Source organism: Patagioenas fasciata, chromosome 8 (assembly GCF_037038585.1).
Source record: "Patagioenas fasciata isolate bPatFas1 chromosome 8, bPatFas1.hap1, whole genome shotgun sequence".
NCBI classification, from domain to species: domain Eukaryota; kingdom Metazoa; phylum Chordata; class Aves; order Columbiformes; family Columbidae; genus Patagioenas; species Patagioenas fasciata.
The window spans coordinates 1,653,616-1,671,291 of record NC_092527.1 but is presented as its reverse complement, the minus strand read 5'-3'; positions in this window follow the sequence as shown (position 1 = coordinate 1,671,291).

Here is a 17,676-nt window from a genome sequence, read left to right as displayed (position 1 = left end):
AGTTCAGCATTTCTGCTCTGGTTTTCAGTGTATTACACCAAAACACCCACCTGATGACATCATTTCAAGAGCAAAAGCAGCAATTTGCAGAATTCAGCTTCTTTGGGGAACTGAGCAATTGCTGAGCTGACACCACGTCCTGCTGGGTCCCTGTCACCTGCAGAGTGCCCGCATCCTCACCACGGTAGCGGGCATTGTGACAAAGGTTCTATGTCAGCTGGGTGTGGCAGCCGAGCGCCCGCTAGGGGAGGGGGAGCCTGTCAGCCCCGGGCCTGTCACTGCCTGCTGTCCCCCCTGTCACCAGCGAGGCCTCTGAAAAGTTTCCAAAACATCCCCAGACTTGGCTCCAAAGTGGCCAAAAGTCTCCAAGAGACAAGTCGGGAAGAAGGATATGGAACAGAGGGAGACAGGCACGGGAGCAGGCCAAAGGGAGGTAAGAGGAAAAACTAGTGCGGGGCTGCAGGACTGAAACAGAGGAATTGAAAGACGAAAGCCAGGAAGCAGGAGAGTTTGAGAAAAGGAGAGAGGAAAGAAGAGACATGCAGCCAGACGAGGGCTTAGTGAGAGAGGCTGGGACAGAGAACAGGATGAGAAGGAAATAAGGCAAGGCTAGGCCAAAGGACGTTTCTTTGATTTATATTTTCTACCACATTCATCTGGAGATGAGGAGGAAAGCCATCAGACCTTATGGATTAGGCCCAAACAAAAGCCCCGGCTACTTGAGACACTTAGACTAAGCCTAAACCACAAAGATCTCTCCATAAAGATGGTTTTTATACTGTACTTCCACAATCTTCTGGCAGTACAGAAGAACAAGCGGCAGATGTACTTAGGCTGAGTCATGGTGGTTTGGTGCAGAGACCATGCATATCATGGGAATAGTTCAGCATTTCTGCTCTGGTTTTCAGTGTATTACACCAAAACACCCACCTGATGACATCATTTCAAGAGCAAAAGCAGCAATTTGCAGAATTCAGCTTCTTTGGGGAACTGAGCAATTGCTGAGCTGACACCACGTCCTGCTGGGTCCCTGTCACCTGCAGAGTGCCCGCATCCTCACCACGGTAGCGGGCATTGTGACAAAGGTTCTATGTCAGCTGGGTGTGGCAGCCGAGCGCCCGCTAGGGGAGGGGGAGCCTGTCAGCCCCGGGCCTGTCACTGCCTGCTGTCCCCCCTGTCACCAGCGAGGCCTCTGAAAAGTTTCCAAAACATCCCCAGACTTGGCTCCAAAGTGGCCAAAAGTCTCCAAGAGACAAGTCGGGAAGAAGGATATGGAACAGAGGGAGACAGGCACGGGAGCAGGCCAAAGGGAGGTAAGAGGAAAAACTAGTGCGGGGCTGCAGGACTGAAACAGAGGAATTGAAAGACGAAAGCCAGGAAGCAGGAGAGTTTGAGAAAAGGAGAGAGGAAAGAAGAGACATGCAGCCAGACGAGGGCTTAGTGAGAGAGGCTGGGACAGAGAACAGGATGAGAAGGAAATAAGGCAAGGCTAGGCCAAAGGACGTTTCTTTGATTTATATTTTCTACCACATTCATCTGGAGATGAGGAGGAAAGCCATCAGACCTTATGGATTAGGCCCAAACAAAAGCCCCGGCTACTTGAGACACTTAGACTAAGCCTAAACCACAAAGATCTCTCCATAAAGATGGTTTTTATACTGTACTTCCACAATCTTCTGGCAGTACAGAAGAACAAGCGGCAGATGTACTTAGGCTGAGTCATGGTGGTTTGGTGCAGAGACCATGCATATCATGGGAATAGTTCAGCATTTCTGCTCTGGTTTTCAGTGTATTACACCAAAACACCCACCTGATGACATCATTTCAAGAGCAAAAGCAGCAATTTGCAGAATTCAGCTTCTTTGGGGAACTGAGCAATTGCTGAGCTGACACCACGTCCTGCTGGGTCCCTGTCACCTGCAGAGTGCCCGCATCCTCACCACGGTAGCGGGCATTGTGACAAAGGTTCTATGTCAGCTGGGTGTGGCAGCCGAGCGCCCGCTAGGGGAGGGGGAGCCTGTCAGCCCCGGGCCTGTCACTGCCTGCTGTCCCCCCTGTCACCAGCGAGGCCTCTGAAAAGTTTCCAAAACATCCCCAGGCTTGGCTCCAAAGTGGCCAAAAGTCTCCAAGAGACAAGTCGGGAAGAAGGATATGGAACAGAGGGAGACAGGCACGGGAGCAGGCCAAAGGGAGGTAAGAGGAAAAACTAGTGCGGGGCTGCAGGACTGAAACGGAGGAATTGAAAGACGAAAGCCAGGAAGCAGGAGAGTTTGAGAAAAGGAGAGAGGAAAGAAGAGACATGCAGCCAGACGAGGGCTTAGTGAGAGAGGCTGGGACAGAGAACAAGATGAGAAGGAAATAAGGCAAGGTAAGGCAAGGCTAGGCCAAAGGACGTTTCTTTGATTTATATTTTCTACCACATTCATCTGGAGATGAGGAGGAAAGCCATCAGACCTTATGGATTAGGCCCAAACAAAAGCCCCGGCTACTTGAGACACTTAGACTAAGCCTAAACCACAAAGATCTCTCCATAAAGATGGTTTTTATACTGTACTTCCACAATCTTCTGGCAGTACAGAAGAACAAGCGGCAGATGTACTTAGGCTGAGTCATGGTGGTTTGGTGCAGAGACCATGCATATCATGGGAATAGTTCAGCATTTCTGCTCTGGTTTTCAGTGTATTACACCAAAACACCCACCTGATGACATCATTTCAAGAGCAAAAGCAGCAATTTGCAGAATTCAGCTTCTTTGGGGAACTGAGCAATTGCTGAGCTGACACCACGTCCTGCTGGGTCCCTGTCACCTGCAGAGTGCCCGCATCCTCACCACGGTAGCGGGCATTGTGACAAAGGTTCTATGTCAGCTGGGTGTGGCAGCCGAGCGCCCGCTAGGGGAGGGGGAGCCTGTCAGCCCCGGGCCTGTCACTGCCTGCTGTCCCCCCTGTCACCAGCGAGGCCTCTGAAAAGTTTCCAAAACATCCCCAGACTTGGCTCCAAAGTGGCCAAAAGTCTCCAAGAGACAAGTCGGGAAGAAGGATATGGAACAGAGGGAGACAGGCACGGGAGCAGGCCAAAGGGAGGTAAGAGGAAAAACTAGTGCGGGGCTGCAGGACTGAAACAGAGGAATTGAAAGACGAAAGCCAGGAAGCAGGAGAGTTTGAGAAAAGGAGAGAGGAAAGAAGAGACATGCAGCCAGACGAGGGCTTAGTGAGAGAGGCTGGGACAGAGAACAGGATGAGAAGGAAATAAGGCAAGGCTAGGCCAAAGGACGTTTCTTTGATTTATATTTTCTACCACATTCATCTGGAGATGAGGAGGAAAGCCATCAGACCTTATGGATTAGGCCCAAACAAAAGCCCCGGCTACTTGAGACACTTAGACTAAGCCTAAACCACAAAGATCTCTCCATAAAGATGGTTTTTATACTGTACTTCCACAATCTTCTGGCAGTACAGAAGAACAAGCGGCAGATGTACTTAGGCTGAGTCATGGTGGTTTGGTGCAGAGACCATGCATATCATGGGAATAGTTCAGCATTTCTGCTCTGGTTTTCAGTGTATTACACCAAAACACCCACCTGATGACATCATTTCAAGAGCAAAAGCAGCAATTTGCAGAATTCAGCTTCTTTGGGGAACTGAGCAATTGCTGAGCTGACACCACGTCCTGCTGGGTCCCTGTCACCTGCAGAGTGCCCGCATCCTCACCACGGTAGCGGGCATTGTGACAAAGGTTCTATGTCAGCTGGGTGTGGCAGCCGAGCGCCCGCTAGGGGAGGGGGAGCCTGTCAGCCCCGGGCCTGTCACTGCCTGCTGTCCCCCCTGTCACCAGCGAGGCCTCTGAAAAGTTTCCAAAACATCCCCAGGCTTGGCTCCAAAGTGGCCAAAAGTCTCCAAGAGACAAGTCGGGAAGAAGGATATGGAACAGAGGGAGACAGGCACGGGAGCAGGCCAAAGGGAGGTAAGAGGAAAAACTAGTGCGGGGCTGCAGGACTGAAACGGAGGAATTGAAAGACGAAAGCCAGGAAGCAGGAGAGTTTGAGAAAAGGAGAGAGGAAAGAAGAGACATGCAGCCAGACGAGGGCTTAGTGAGAGAGGCTGGGACAGAGAACAAGATGAGAAGGAAATAAGGCAAGGTAAGGCAAGGCTAGGCCAAAGGACGTTTCTTTGATTTATATTTTCTACCACATTCATCTGGAGATGAGGAGGAAAGCCATCAGACCTTATGGATTAGGCCCAAACAAAAGCCCCGGCTACTTGAGACACTTAGACTAAGCCTAAACCACAAAGATCTCTCCATAAAGATGGTTTTTATACTGTACTTCCACAATCTTCTGGCAGTACAGAAGAACAAGCGGCAGATGTACTTAGGCTGAGTCATGGTGGTTTGGTGCAGAGACCATGCATATCATGGGAATAGTTCAGCATTTCTGCTCTGGTTTTCAGTGTATTACACCAAAACACCCACCTGATGACATCATTTCAAGAGCAAAAGCAGCAATTTGCAGAATTCAGCTTCTTTGGGGAACTGAGCAATTGCTGAGCTGACACCACGTCCTGCTGGGTCCCTGTCACCTGCAGAGTGCCCGCATCCTCACCACGGTAGCGGGCATTGTGACAAAGGTTCTATGTCAGCTGGGTGTGGCAGCCGAGCGCCCGCTAGGGGAGGGGGAGCCTGTCAGCCCCGGGCCTGTCACTGCCTGCTGTCCCCCCTGTCACCAGCGAGGCCTCTGAAAAGTTTCCAAAACATCCCCAGACTTGGCTCCAAAGTGGCCAAAAGTCTCCAAGAGACAAGTCGGGAAGAAGGATATGGAACAGAGGGAGACAGGCACGGGAGCAGGCCAAAGGGAGGTAAGAGGAAAAACTAGTGCGGGGCTGCAGGACTGAAACGGAGGAATTGAAAGACGAAAGCCAGGAAGCAGGAGAGTTTGAGAAAAGGAGAGAGGAAAGAAGAGACATGCAGCCAGACGAGGGCTTAGTGAGAGAGGCTGGGACAAAGAACAGGATGAGAAGGAAATAAGGCAAGGCTAGGCCAAAGGACGTTTCTTTCATTTATATTTTCTACCACATTCATCTGGAGATGAGGAGGAAAGCCATCAGACCTTATGGATTAGGCCCAAACAAAAGCCCCGGCTACTTGTGACACTTAGACTAAGCCTAAACCACAAAGATCTCTCCATAAAGATGGTTTTTATACTGTACTTCCACAATCTTCTGGCAGTACAGAAGAACAAGCGGCAGATGTACTTAGGCTGAGTCATGGTGGTTTGGTGCAGAGACCATGCATATCATGGGAATAGTTCAGCATTTCTGCTCTGGTTTTCAGTGTATTACACCAAAACACCCACCTGATGACATCATTTCAAGAGCAAAAGCAGCAATTTGCAGAATTCAGCTTCTTTGGGGAACTGAGCAATTGCTGAGCTGACACCACGTCCTGCTGGGTCCCTGTCACCTGCAGAGTGCCCGCATCCTCACCACGGTAGCGGGCATTGTGACAAAGGTTCTATGTCAGCTGGGTGTGGCAGCCGAGCGCCCGCTAGGGGAGGGGGAGCCTGTCAGCCCCGGGCCTGTCACTGCCTGCTGTCCCCCCTGTCAGCAGCGAGGCCTCTGAAAAGTTTCCAAAACATCCCCAGACTTGGCTCCAAAGTGGCCAAAAGTCTCCAAGAGACAAGTCGGGAGGAAGGATATGGAACAGAGGGAGACAGGCACGGGAGCAGGCCAAAGGGAGGTAAGAGGAAAAACTAGTGCGGGGCTGCAGGACTGAAACGGAGGAATTGAAAGACGAAAGCCAGGAAGCAGGAGAGTTTGAGAAAAGGAGAGAGGAAAGAAGAGACATGCAGCCAGACGAGGGCTTAGTGAGAGAGGCTGGGACAGAGAACAGGATGAGAAGGAAATAAGGCAAGGCAAGGCAAGGCTAGGCCAAAGGACGTTTCTTTGATTTATATTTTCTACCACATTCATCTGGAGATGAGGAGGAAAGCCATCAGACCTTATGGATTAGGCCCAAACAAAAGCCCCGGCTACTTGAGACACTTAGACTAAGCCTAAACCACAAAGATCTCTCCATAAAGATGGTTTTTATACTGTACTTCCACAATCTTCTGGCAGTACAGAAGAACAAGCGGCAGATGTACTCAGGCTGAGTCATGGTGGTTTGGTGCAGAGACCATGCATATCATGGGAATAGTTCAGCATTTCTGCTCTGGTTTTCAGTGTATTACACCAAAACACCCACCTGATGACATCATTTCAAGAGCAAAAGCAGCAATTTGCAGAATTCAGCTTCTTTGGGGAACTGAGCAATTGCTGAGCTGACACCACGTCCTGCTGGGTCCCTGTCACCTGCAGAGTGCCCGCATCCTCACCACGGTAGCGGGCATTGTGACAAAGGTTCTATGTCAGCTGGGTGTGGCAGCCGAGCGCCCGCTAGGGGAGGGGGAGCCTGTCAGCCCCGGGCCTGTCACTGCCTGCTGTCCCCCCTGTCACCAGCGAGGCCTCTGAAAAGTTTCCAAAACATCCCCAGACTTGGCTCCAAAGTGGCCAAAAGTCTCCAAGAGACAAGTCGGGAAGAAGGATATGGAACAGAGGGAGACAGGCACGGGAGCAGGCCAAAGGGAGGTAAGAGGAAAAACTAGTGCGGGGCTGCAGGACTGAAACGGAGGAATTGAAAGACGAAAGCCAGGAAGCAGGAGAGTTTGAGAAAAGGAGAGAGGAAAGAAGAGACATGCAGCCAGACGAGGGCTTAGTGAGAGAGGCTGGGACAAAGAACAGGATGAGAAGGAAATAAGGCAAGGCTAGGCCAAAGGACGTTTCTTTCATTTATATTTTCTACCACATTCATCTGGAGATGAGGAGGAAAGCCATCAGACCTTATGGATTAGGCCCAAACAAAAGCCCCGGCTACTTGTGACACTTAGACTAAGCCTAAACCACAAAGATCTCTCCATAAAGATGGTTTTTATACTGTACTTCCACAATCTTCTGGCAGTACAGAAGAACAAGCGGCAGATGTACTTAGGCTGAGTCATGGTGGTTTGGTGCAGAGACCATGCATATCATGGGAATAGTTCAGCATTTCTGCTCTGGTTTTCAGTGTATTACACCAAAACACCCACCTGATGACATCATTTCAAGAGCAAAAGCAGCAATTTGCAGAATTCAGCTTCTTTGGGGAACTGAGCAATTGCTGAGCTGACACCACGTCCTGCTGGGTCCCTGTCACCTGCAGAGTGCCCGCATCCTCACCACGGTAGCGGGCATTGTGACAAAGGTTCTATGTCAGCTGGGTGTGGCAGCCGAGCGCCCGCTAGGGGAGGGGGAGCCTGTCAGCCCCGGGCCTGTCACTGCCTGCTGTCCCCCCTGTCACCAGCGAGGCCTCTGAAAAGTTTCCAAAACATCCCCAGACTTGGCTCCAAAGTGGCCAAAAGTCTCCAAGAGACAAGTCGGGAAGAAGGATATGGAACAGAGGGAGACAGGCACGGGAGCAGGCCAAAGGGAGGTAAGAGGAAAAACTAGTGCGGGGCTGCAGGACTGAAACGGAGGAATTGAAAGACGAAAGCCAGGAAGCAGGAGAGTTTGAGAAAAGGAGAGAGGAAAGAAGAGACATGCAGCCAGACGAGGGCTTAGTGAGAGAGGCTGGGACAAAGAACAGGATGAGAAGGAAATAAGGCAAGGCTAGGCCAAAGGACGTTTCTTTCATTTATATTTTCTACCACATTCATCTGGAGATGAGGAGGAAAGCCATCAGACCTTATGGATTAGGCCCAAACAAAAGCCCCGGCTACTTGTGACACTTAGACTAAGCCTAAACCACAAAGATCTCTCCATAAAGATGGTTTTTATACTGTACTTCCACAATCTTCTGGCAGTACAGAAGAACAAGCGGCAGATGTACTTAGGCTGAGTCATGGTGGTTTGGTGCAGAGACCATGCATATCATGGGAATAGTTCAGCATTTCTGCTCTGGTTTTCAGTGTATTACACCAAAACACCCACCTGATGACATCATTTCAAGAGCAAAAGCAGCAATTTGCAGAATTCAGCTTCTTTGGGGAACTGAGCAATTGCTGAGCTGACACCACGTCCTGCTGGGTCCCTGTCACCTGCAGAGTGCCCGCATCCTCACCACGGTAGCGGGCATTGTGACAAAGGTTCTATGTCAGCTGGGTGTGGCAGCCGAGCGCCCGCTAGGGGAGGGGGAGCCTGTCAGCCCCGGGCCTGTCACTGCCTGCTGTCCCCCCTGTCACCAGCGAGGCCTCTGAAAAGTTTCCAAAACATCCCCAGACTTGGCTCCAAAGTGGCCAAAAGTCTCCAAGAGACAAGTCGGGAGGAAGGATATGGAACAGAGGGAGACAGGCACGGGAGCAGGCCAAAGGGAGGTAAGAGGAAAAACTAGTGCGGGGCTGCAGGACTGAAACGGAGGAATTGAAAGACGAAAGCCAGGAAGCAGGAGAGTTTGAGAAAAGGAGAGAGGAAAGAAGAGACATGCAGCCAGACGAGGGCTTAGTGAGAGAGGCTGGGACAGAGAACAGGATGAGAAGGAAATAAGGCAAGGCAAGGCAAGGCTAGGCCAAAGGACGTTTCTTTGATTTATATTTTCTACCACATTCATCTGGAGATGAGGAGGAAAGCCATCAGACCTTATGGATTAGGCCCAAACAAAAGCCCCGGCTACTTGAGACACTTAGACTAAGCCTAAACCACAAAGATCTCTCCATAAAGATGGTTTTTATACTGTACTTCCACAATCTTCTGGCAGTACAGAAGAACAAGCGGCAGATGTACTCAGGCTGAGTCATGGTGGTTTGGTGCAGAGACCATGCATATCATGGGAATAGTTCAGCATTTCTGCTCTGGTTTTCAGTGTATTACACCAAAACACCCACCTGATGACATCATTTCAAGAGCAAAAGCAGCAATTTGCAGAATTCAGCTTCTTTGGGGAACTGAGCAATTGCTGAGCTGACACCAAGTCCTGCTGGGTCCCTGTCACCTGCAGAGTGCCCGCATCCTCACCACGGTCGCGGGCATTGTGAAAAACGTGGCTATCAGCTGGGTGTGGCAGTCGAGCGCCCGCTAGGGGAGGGGGAGCCTGTCAGCGCCGGGCCTGTCACTGCCTGCTCTCCCCCCTGTCACCAGCGAGGCCTCTGAAAAGTATCCAAAACATCCCCAGACTTGGCTCCAAAGTGGCCTAAAGTCTCCAAGAGACAAGTCGGGAAGAAGGATATGGAACAGAGGGAGACAAGCATGGGAGCAGGCCAAAGGCAGGTAAGAGGAAAAACTAGTGCAGGGCTGCAGGACTGAAATGGAGGAATTGAAAGACGAAAGCCAGGAAGCAGGAGAGTTTGAGAAAAGGAGAGAGGAAAGAAGAGACATGCAGCCAGACGAGGGCTTAGTGAGAGAGGCTGGGACAGAGAACAGGATGAGAAGGAAATAAGGCAAGGTAAGGCAAGGCTAGGCCAAAGGACGTTTCTTTGATTTATATTTTCTACCACATTCATCTGGAGATGAGGAGGAAAGCCATCAGACCTTATGGATTAGGCCCAAACAAAAGCCCCGGCTACTTGAGACACTTAGACTAAGCCTAAACCACAAAGATCTCTCCATAAAGATGGTTTTTATACTGTACTTCCACAATCTTCTGGCAGTACAGAAGAACAAGCGGCAGATGTACTTAGGCTGAGTCATGGTGGTTTGGTGCAGAGACCATGCATATCATGGGAATAGTTCAGCATTTCTGCTCTGGTTTTCAGTGTATTACACCAAAACACCCACCTGATGACATCATTTCAAGAGCAAAAGCAGCAATTTGCAGAATTCAGCTTCTTTGGGGAACTGAGCAATTGCTGAGCTGACACCACGTCCTGCTGGGTCCCTGTCACCTGCAGAGTGCCCGCATCCTCACCACGGTAGCGGGCATTGTGACAAAGGTTCTATGTCAGCTGGGTGTGGCAGCCGAGCGCCCGCTAGGGGAGGGGGAGCCTGTCAGCCCCGGGCCTGTCACTGCCTGCTGTCCCCCCTGTCACCAGCGAGGCCTCTGAAAAGTTTCCAAAACATCCCCAGACTTGGCTCCAAAGTGGCCAAAAGTCTCCAAGAGACAAGTCGGGAAGAAGGATATGGAACAGAGGGAGACAGGCACGGGAGCAGGCCAAAGGGAGGTAAGAGGAAAAACTAGTGCGGGGCTGCAGGACTGAAACGGAGGAATTGAAAGACGAAAGCCAGGAAGCAGGAGAGTTTGAGAAAAGGAGAGAGGAAAGAAGAGACATGCAGCCAGACGAGGGCTTAGTGAGAGAGGCTGGGACAAAGAACAGGATGAGAAGGAAATAAGGCAAGGCTAGGCCAAAGGACGTTTCTTTCATTTATATTTTCTACCACATTCATCTGGAGATGAGGAGGAAAGCCATCAGACCTTATGGATTAGGCCCAAACAAAAGCCCCGGCTACTTGTGACACTTAGACTAAGCCTAAACCACAAAGATCTCTCCATAAAGATGGTTTTTATACTGTACTTCCACAATCTTCTGGCAGTACAGAAGAACAAGCGGCAGATGTACTTAGGCTGAGTCATGGTGGTTTGGTGCAGAGACCATGCATATCATGGGAATAGTTCAGCATTTCTGCTCTGGTTTTCAGTGTATTACACCAAAACACCCACCTGATGACATCATTTCAAGAGCAAAAGCAGCAATTTGCAGAATTCAGCTTCTTTGGGGAACTGAGCAATTGCTGAGCTGACACCACGTCCTGCTGGGTCCCTGTCACCTGCAGAGTGCCCGCATCCTCACCACGGTAGCGGGCATTGTGACAAAGGTTCTATGTCAGCTGGGTGTGGCAGCCGAGCGCCCGCTAGGGGAGGGGGAGCCTGTCAGCCCCGGGCCTGTCACTGCCTGCTGTCCCCCCTGTCAGCAGCGAGGCCTCTGAAAAGTTTCCAAAACATCCCCAGACTTGGCTCCAAAGTGGCCAAAAGTCTCCAAGAGACAAGTCGGGAGGAAGGATATGGAACAGAGGGAGACAGGCACGGGAGCAGGCCAAAGGGAGGTAAGAGGAAAAACTAGTGCGGGGCTGCAGGACTGAAACGGAGGAATTGAAAGACGAAAGCCAGGAAGCAGGAGAGTTTGAGAAAAGGAGAGAGGAAAGAAGAGACATGCAGCCAGACGAGGGCTTAGTGAGAGAGGCTGGGACAGAGAACAGGATGAGAAGGAAATAAGGCAAGGCAAGGCAAGGCTAGGCCAAAGGACGTTTCTTTGATTTATATTTTCTACCACATTCATCTGGAGATGAGGAGGAAAGCCATCAGACCTTATGGATTAGGCCCAAACAAAAGCCCCGGCTACTTGAGACACTTAGACTAAGCCTAAACCACAAAGATCTCTCCATAAAGATGGTTTTTATACTGTACTTCCACAATCTTCTGGCAGTACAGAAGAACAAGCGGCAGATGTACTCAGGCTGAGTCATGGTGGTTTGGTGCAGAGACCATGCATATCATGGGAATAGTTCAGCATTTCTGCTCTGGTTTTCAGTGTATTACACCAAAACACCCACCTGATGACATCATTTCAAGAGCAAAAGCAGCAATTTGCAGAATTCAGCTTCTTTGGGGAACTGAGCAATTGCTGAGCTGACACCACGTCCTGCTGGGTCCCTGTCACCTGCAGAGTGCCCGCATCCTCACCACGGTAGCGGGCATTGTGACAAAGGTTCTATGTCAGCTGGGTGTGGCAGCCGAGCGCCCGCTAGGGGAGGGGGAGCCTGTCAGCCCCGGGCCTGTCACTGCCTGCTGTCCCCCCTGTCACCAGCGAGGCCTCTGAAAAGTTTCCAAAACATCCCCAGACTTGGCTCCAAAGTGGCCAAAAGTCTCCAAGAGACAAGTCGGGAAGAAGGATATGGAACAGAGGGAGACAAGCATGGGAGCAGGCCAAAGGGAGGTAAGAGGAAAAACTAGTGCGGGGCTGCAGGACTGAAATGGAGGAATTGAAAGACGAAAGCCAGGAAGCAGGAGAGTTTGAGAAAAGGAGAGAGGAAAGAAGAGACATGCAGCCAGACGAGGGCTTAGTGAGAGAGGCTGGGACAGAGAACAGGATGAGAAGGAAATAAGGCAAGGCTAGGCCAAAGGACGTTTCTTTGATTTATATTTTCTACCACATTCATCTGGAGATGAGGAGGAAAGCCATCAGACCTTATGGATTAGGCCCAAACAAAAGCCCCGGCTACTTGAGACACTTAGACTAAGCCTAAACCACAAAGATCTCTCCATAAAGATGGTTTTTATACTGTACTTCCACAATCTTCTGGCAGTACAGAAGAACAAGCGGCAGATGTACTTAGGCTGAGTCATGGTGGTTTGGTGCAGAGACCATGCATATCATGGGAATAGTTCAGCATTTCTGCTCTGGTTTTCAGTGTATTACACCAAAACACCCACCTGATGACATCATTTCAAGAGCAAAAGCAGCAATTTGCAGAATTCAGTTTCTTTGGAGAACTGAACAGTTGGTGAGCTGACACCAAGTCCTGCTGGGTCCCTGTCACCTGCAGAGTGCCCGCATCCTCACCACGGTCGCGGGCATTGTGAAAAACGTGGCTATCAGCTGGGTGTGGCAGCCGAGCGCCCGCTAGGGGAGGAGGAGCCTGTCAGCGCCGGGCCTGTCACTGCCTGCTCTCCCCCCTGTCACCAGCGAGGCCTCTGAAAAGTTTCCAAAACATCCCCAGACTTGGCTCCAAAGTGGCCAAAAGTCTCCAAGAGACAAGTCGGGAAGAAGGATATGGAACAGAGGGAGACAAGCATGGGAGCAGGCCAAAGGCAGGTAAGAGGAAAAACTAGTGCGGGGCTGCAGGACTGAAATGGAGGAATTGAAAGACGAAAGCCAGGAAGCAGGAGAGTTTGAGAAAAGGAGAGAGGAAAGAAGAGACATGCAGCCAGACGAGGGCTTAGTGAGAGAGGCTGGGACAGAGAACAGGATGAGAAGGAAATAAGGCAAGGTAAGGCAAGGCTAGGCCAAAGGACGTTTCTTTGATTTATATTTTCTACCACATTCATCTGGAGATGAGGAGGAAAGCCATCAGACCTTATGGATTAGGCCCAAACAAAAGCCCCGGCTACTTGAGACACTTAGACTAAGCCTAAACCACAAAGATCTCTCCATAAAGATGGTTTTTATACTGTACTTCCACAATCTTCTGGCAGTACAGAAGAACAAGCGGCAGATGTACTTAGGCTGAGTCATGGTGGTTTGGTGCAGAGACCATGCATATCATGGGAATAGTTCAGCATTTCTGCTCTGGTTTTCAGTGTATTACACCAAAACACCCACCTGATGACATCATTTCAAGAGCAAAAGCAGCAATTTGCAGAATTCAGCTTCTTTGGGGAACTGAGCAATTGCTGAGCTGACACCACGTCCTGCTGGGTCCCTGTCACCTGCAGAGTGCCCGCATCCTCACCACGGTAGCGGGCATTGTGACAAAGGTTCTATGTCAGCTGGGTGTGGCAGCCGAGCGCCCGCTAGGGGAGGGGGAGCCTGTCAGCCCCGGGCCTGTCACTGCCTGCTGTCCCCCCTGTCACCAGCGAGGCCTCTGAAAAGTTTCCAAAACATCCCCAGACTTGGCTCCAAAGTGGCCAAAAGTCTCCAAGAGACAAGTCGGGAAGAAGGATATGGAACAGAGGGAGACAGGCACGGGAGCAGGCCAAAGGGAGGTAAGAGGAAAAACTAGTGCGGGGCTGCAGGACTGAAACGGAGGAATTGAAAGACGAAAGCCAGGAAGCAGGAGAGTTTGAGAAAAGGAGAGAGGAAAGAAGAGACATGCAGCCAGACGAGGGCTTAGTGAGAGAGGCTGGGACAGAGAACAGGATGAGAAGGAAATAAGGCAAGGCTAGGCCAAAGGTCGTTTCTTTCATTTATATTTTCTACCACATTCATCTGGAGATGAGGAGGAAAGCCATCAGACCTTATGGATTAGGCCCAAACAAAAGCCCCGGCTACTTGAGACACTTAGACTAAGCCTAAACCACAAAGATCTCTCCATAAAGATGGTTTTTATACTGTACTTCCACAATCTTCTGGCAGTACAGAAGAACAAGCGGCAGATGTACTTAGGCTGAGTCATGGTGGTTTGGTGCAGAGACCATGCATATCATGGGAATAGTTCAGCATTTCTGCTCTGGTTTTCAGTGTATTACACCAAAACACCCACCTGATGACATCATTTCAAGAGCAAAAGCAGCAATTTGCAGAATTCAGCTTCTTTGGGGAACTGAGCAATTGCTGAGCTGACACCACGTCCTGCTGGGTCCCTGTCACCTGCAGAGTGCCCGCATCCTCACCACGGTAGCGGGCATTGTGACAAAGGTTCTATGTCAGCTGGGTGTGGCAGCCGAGCGCCCGCTAGGGGAGGGGGAGCCTGTCAGCCCCGGGCCTGTCACTGCCTGCTGTCCCCCCTGTCACCAGCGAGGCCTCTGAAAAGTTTCCAAAACATCCCCAGACTTGGCTCCAAAGTGGCCAAAAGTCTCCAAGAGACAAGTCGGGAAGAAGGATATGGAACAGAGGGAGACAAGCATGGGAGCAGGCCAAAGGCAGGTAAGAGGAAAAACTAGTGCGGGGCTGCAGGACTGAGATGGAGGAATTGAAAGACGAAAGCCAGGAAGCAGGAGAGTTTGAGAAAAGGAGAGAGGAAAGAAGAGACATGCAGCCAGACGAGGGCTTAGTGAGAGAGGCTGGGACAGAGAACAGGATGAGAAGGAAATAAGGCAAGGCTAGGCCAAAGGACGTTTCTTTGATTTATATTTTCTACCACATTCATCTGGAGATGAGGAGGAAAGCCATCAGACCTTATGGATTAGGCCCAAACAAAAGCCCCGGCTACTTGAGACACTTAGACTAAGCCTAAACCACAAAGATCTCTCCATAAAGATGGTTTTTATACTGTACTTCCACAATCTTCTGGCAGTACAGAAGAACAAGCGGCAGATGTACTTAGGCTGAGTCATGGTGGTTTGGTGCAGAGACCATGCATATCATGGGAATAGTTCAGCATTTCTGCTCTGGTTTTCAGTGTATTACACCAAAACACCCACCTGATGACATCATTTCAAGAGCAAAAGCAGCAATTTGCAGAATTCAGTTTCTTTGGAGAACTGAACAGTTGGTGAGCTGACACCAAGTCCTGCTGGGTCCCTGTCACCTGCAGAGTGCCCGCATCCTCACCACGGTCGCGGGCATTGTGAAAAACGTGGCTATCAGCTGGGTGTGGCAGCCGAGCGCCCGCTAGGGGAGGGGGAGCCTGTCAGCGCCGGGCCTGTCACTGCCTGCTCTCCCCCCTGTCACCAGCGAGGCCTCTGAAAAGTTTCCAAAACATCCCCAGACTTGGCTCCAAAGTGGCCAAAAGTCTCCAAGAGACAAGTCGGGAAGAAGGATATGGAACAGAGGGAGACAAGCATGGGAGCAGGCCAAAGGCAGGTAAGAGGAAAAACTAGTGCGGGGCTGCAGGACTGAAATGGAGGAATTGAAAGACGAAAGCCAGGAAGCAGGAGAGTTTGAGAAAAGGAGAGAGGAAAGAAGAGACATGCAGCCAGACGAGGGCTTAGTGAGAGAGGCTGGGACAGAGAACAGGATGAGAAGGAAATAAGGCAAGGTAAGGCAAGGCTAGGCCAAAGGACGTTTCTTTGATTTATATTTTCTACCACATTCATCTGGAGATGAGGAGGAAAGCCATCAGACCTTATGGATTAGGCCCAAACAAAAGCCCCGGCTACTTGAGACACTTAGACTAAGCCTAAACCACAAAGATCTCTCCATAAAGATGGTTTTTATACTGTACTTCCACAATCTTCTGGCAGTACAGAAGAACAAGCGGCAGATGTACTCAGGCTGAGTCATGGTGGTTTGGTGCAGAGACCATGCATATCATGGGAATAGTTCAGCATTTCTGCTCTGGTTTTCAGTGTATTACACCAAAACACCCACCTGATGACATCATTTCAAGAGCAAAAGCAGCAATTTGCAGAATTCAGTTTCTTTGGAGAACTGAACAGTTGGTGAGCTGACACCAAGTCCTGCTGGGTCCCTGTCACCTGCAGAGTGCCCGCATCCTCACCACGGTCGCGGGCATTGTGAAAAACGTGGCTATCAGCTGGGTGTGGCAGCCGAGCGCCCGCTAGGGGAGGAGGAGCCTGTCAGCGCCGGGCCTGTCACTGCCTGCTCTCCCCCCTGTCACCAGCGAGGCCTCTGAAAAGTTTCCAAAACATCCCCAGACTTGGCTCCAAAGTGGCCAAAAGTCTCCAAGAGACAAGTCGGGAAGAAGGATATGGAACAGAGGGAGACAAGCATGGGAGCAGGCCAAAGGCAGGTAAGAGGAAAAACTAGTGCGGGGCTGCAGGACTGAAATGGAGGAATTGAAAGACGAAAGCCAGGAAGCAGGAGAGTTTGAGAAAAGGAGAGAGGAAAGAAGAGACATGCAGCCAGACGAGGGCTTAGTGAGAGAGGCTGGGACAGAGAACAGGATGAGAAGGAAATAAGGCAAGGTAAGGCAAGGCTAGGCCAAAGGACGTTTCTTTGATTTATATTTTCTACCACATTCATCTGGAGATGAGGAGGAAAGCCATCAGACCTTATGGATTAGGCCCAAACAAAAGCCCCGGCTACTTGAGACACTTAGACTAAGCCTAAACCACAAAGATCTCTCCATAAAGATGGTTTTTATACTGTACTTCCACAATCTTCTGGCAGTACAGAAGAACAAGCGGCAGATGTACTTAGGCTGAGTCATGGTGGTTTGATGCAGAGACCATGCATATCATGGGAATAGTTCAGCATTTCTGCTCTGGTTTTCAGTGTATTACACCAAAACACCCACCTGATGACATCATTTCAAGAGCAAAAGCAGCAATTTGCAGAATTCAGCTTCTTTGGGGAACTGAGCAATTGCTGAGCTGACACCAAGTCCTGCTGGGTCCCTGTCACCTGCAGAGTGCCCGCATCCTCACCACGGTAGCGGGCATTGTGACAAAGGTTCTATGTCAGCTGGGTGTGGCAACCGAGCGCCCGCTAGGGGAGGGGGAGCCTGTCAGCCCCGGGCCTGTCACTGCCTGCTGTCCCCCCTGTCACCAGCGAGGCCTCTGAAAAGTTTCCAAAACATCCCCAGACTTGGCTCCAAAGTGGCCAAAAGTCTCCAAGAGACAAGTCGGGAAGAAGGATATGGAACAGAGGGAGACAGGCACGGGAGCAGGCCAAAGGGAGGTAAGAGAAAAAACTAGTGCGGGGCAGCAGGACTGAAACGGAGGAATTGAAAGACGAAAGCCAGGAAGCAGGAGAGTTTGAGAAAAGGAGAGAGGAAAGAAGAGACATGCAGCCAGACGAGGGCTTAGTGAGAGAGGCTGGGACAGAGAACAGGATGAGAAGGAAATAAGGCAAGGCTAGGCCAAAGGACGTTTCTTTCATTTATATTTTCTACCACATTCATCTGGAGATGAGGAGGAAAGCCATCAGACCTTATGGATTAGGCCCAAACAAAAGCCCCGGCTACTTGAGACACTTAGACTAAGCCTAAACCACAAAGATCTCTCCATAAAGATGGTTTTTATACTGTACTTCCACAATCTTCTGGCAGTACAGAAGAACAAGCGGCAGATGTACTTAGGCTGAGTCATGGTGGTTTGGTGCAGAGACCATGCATA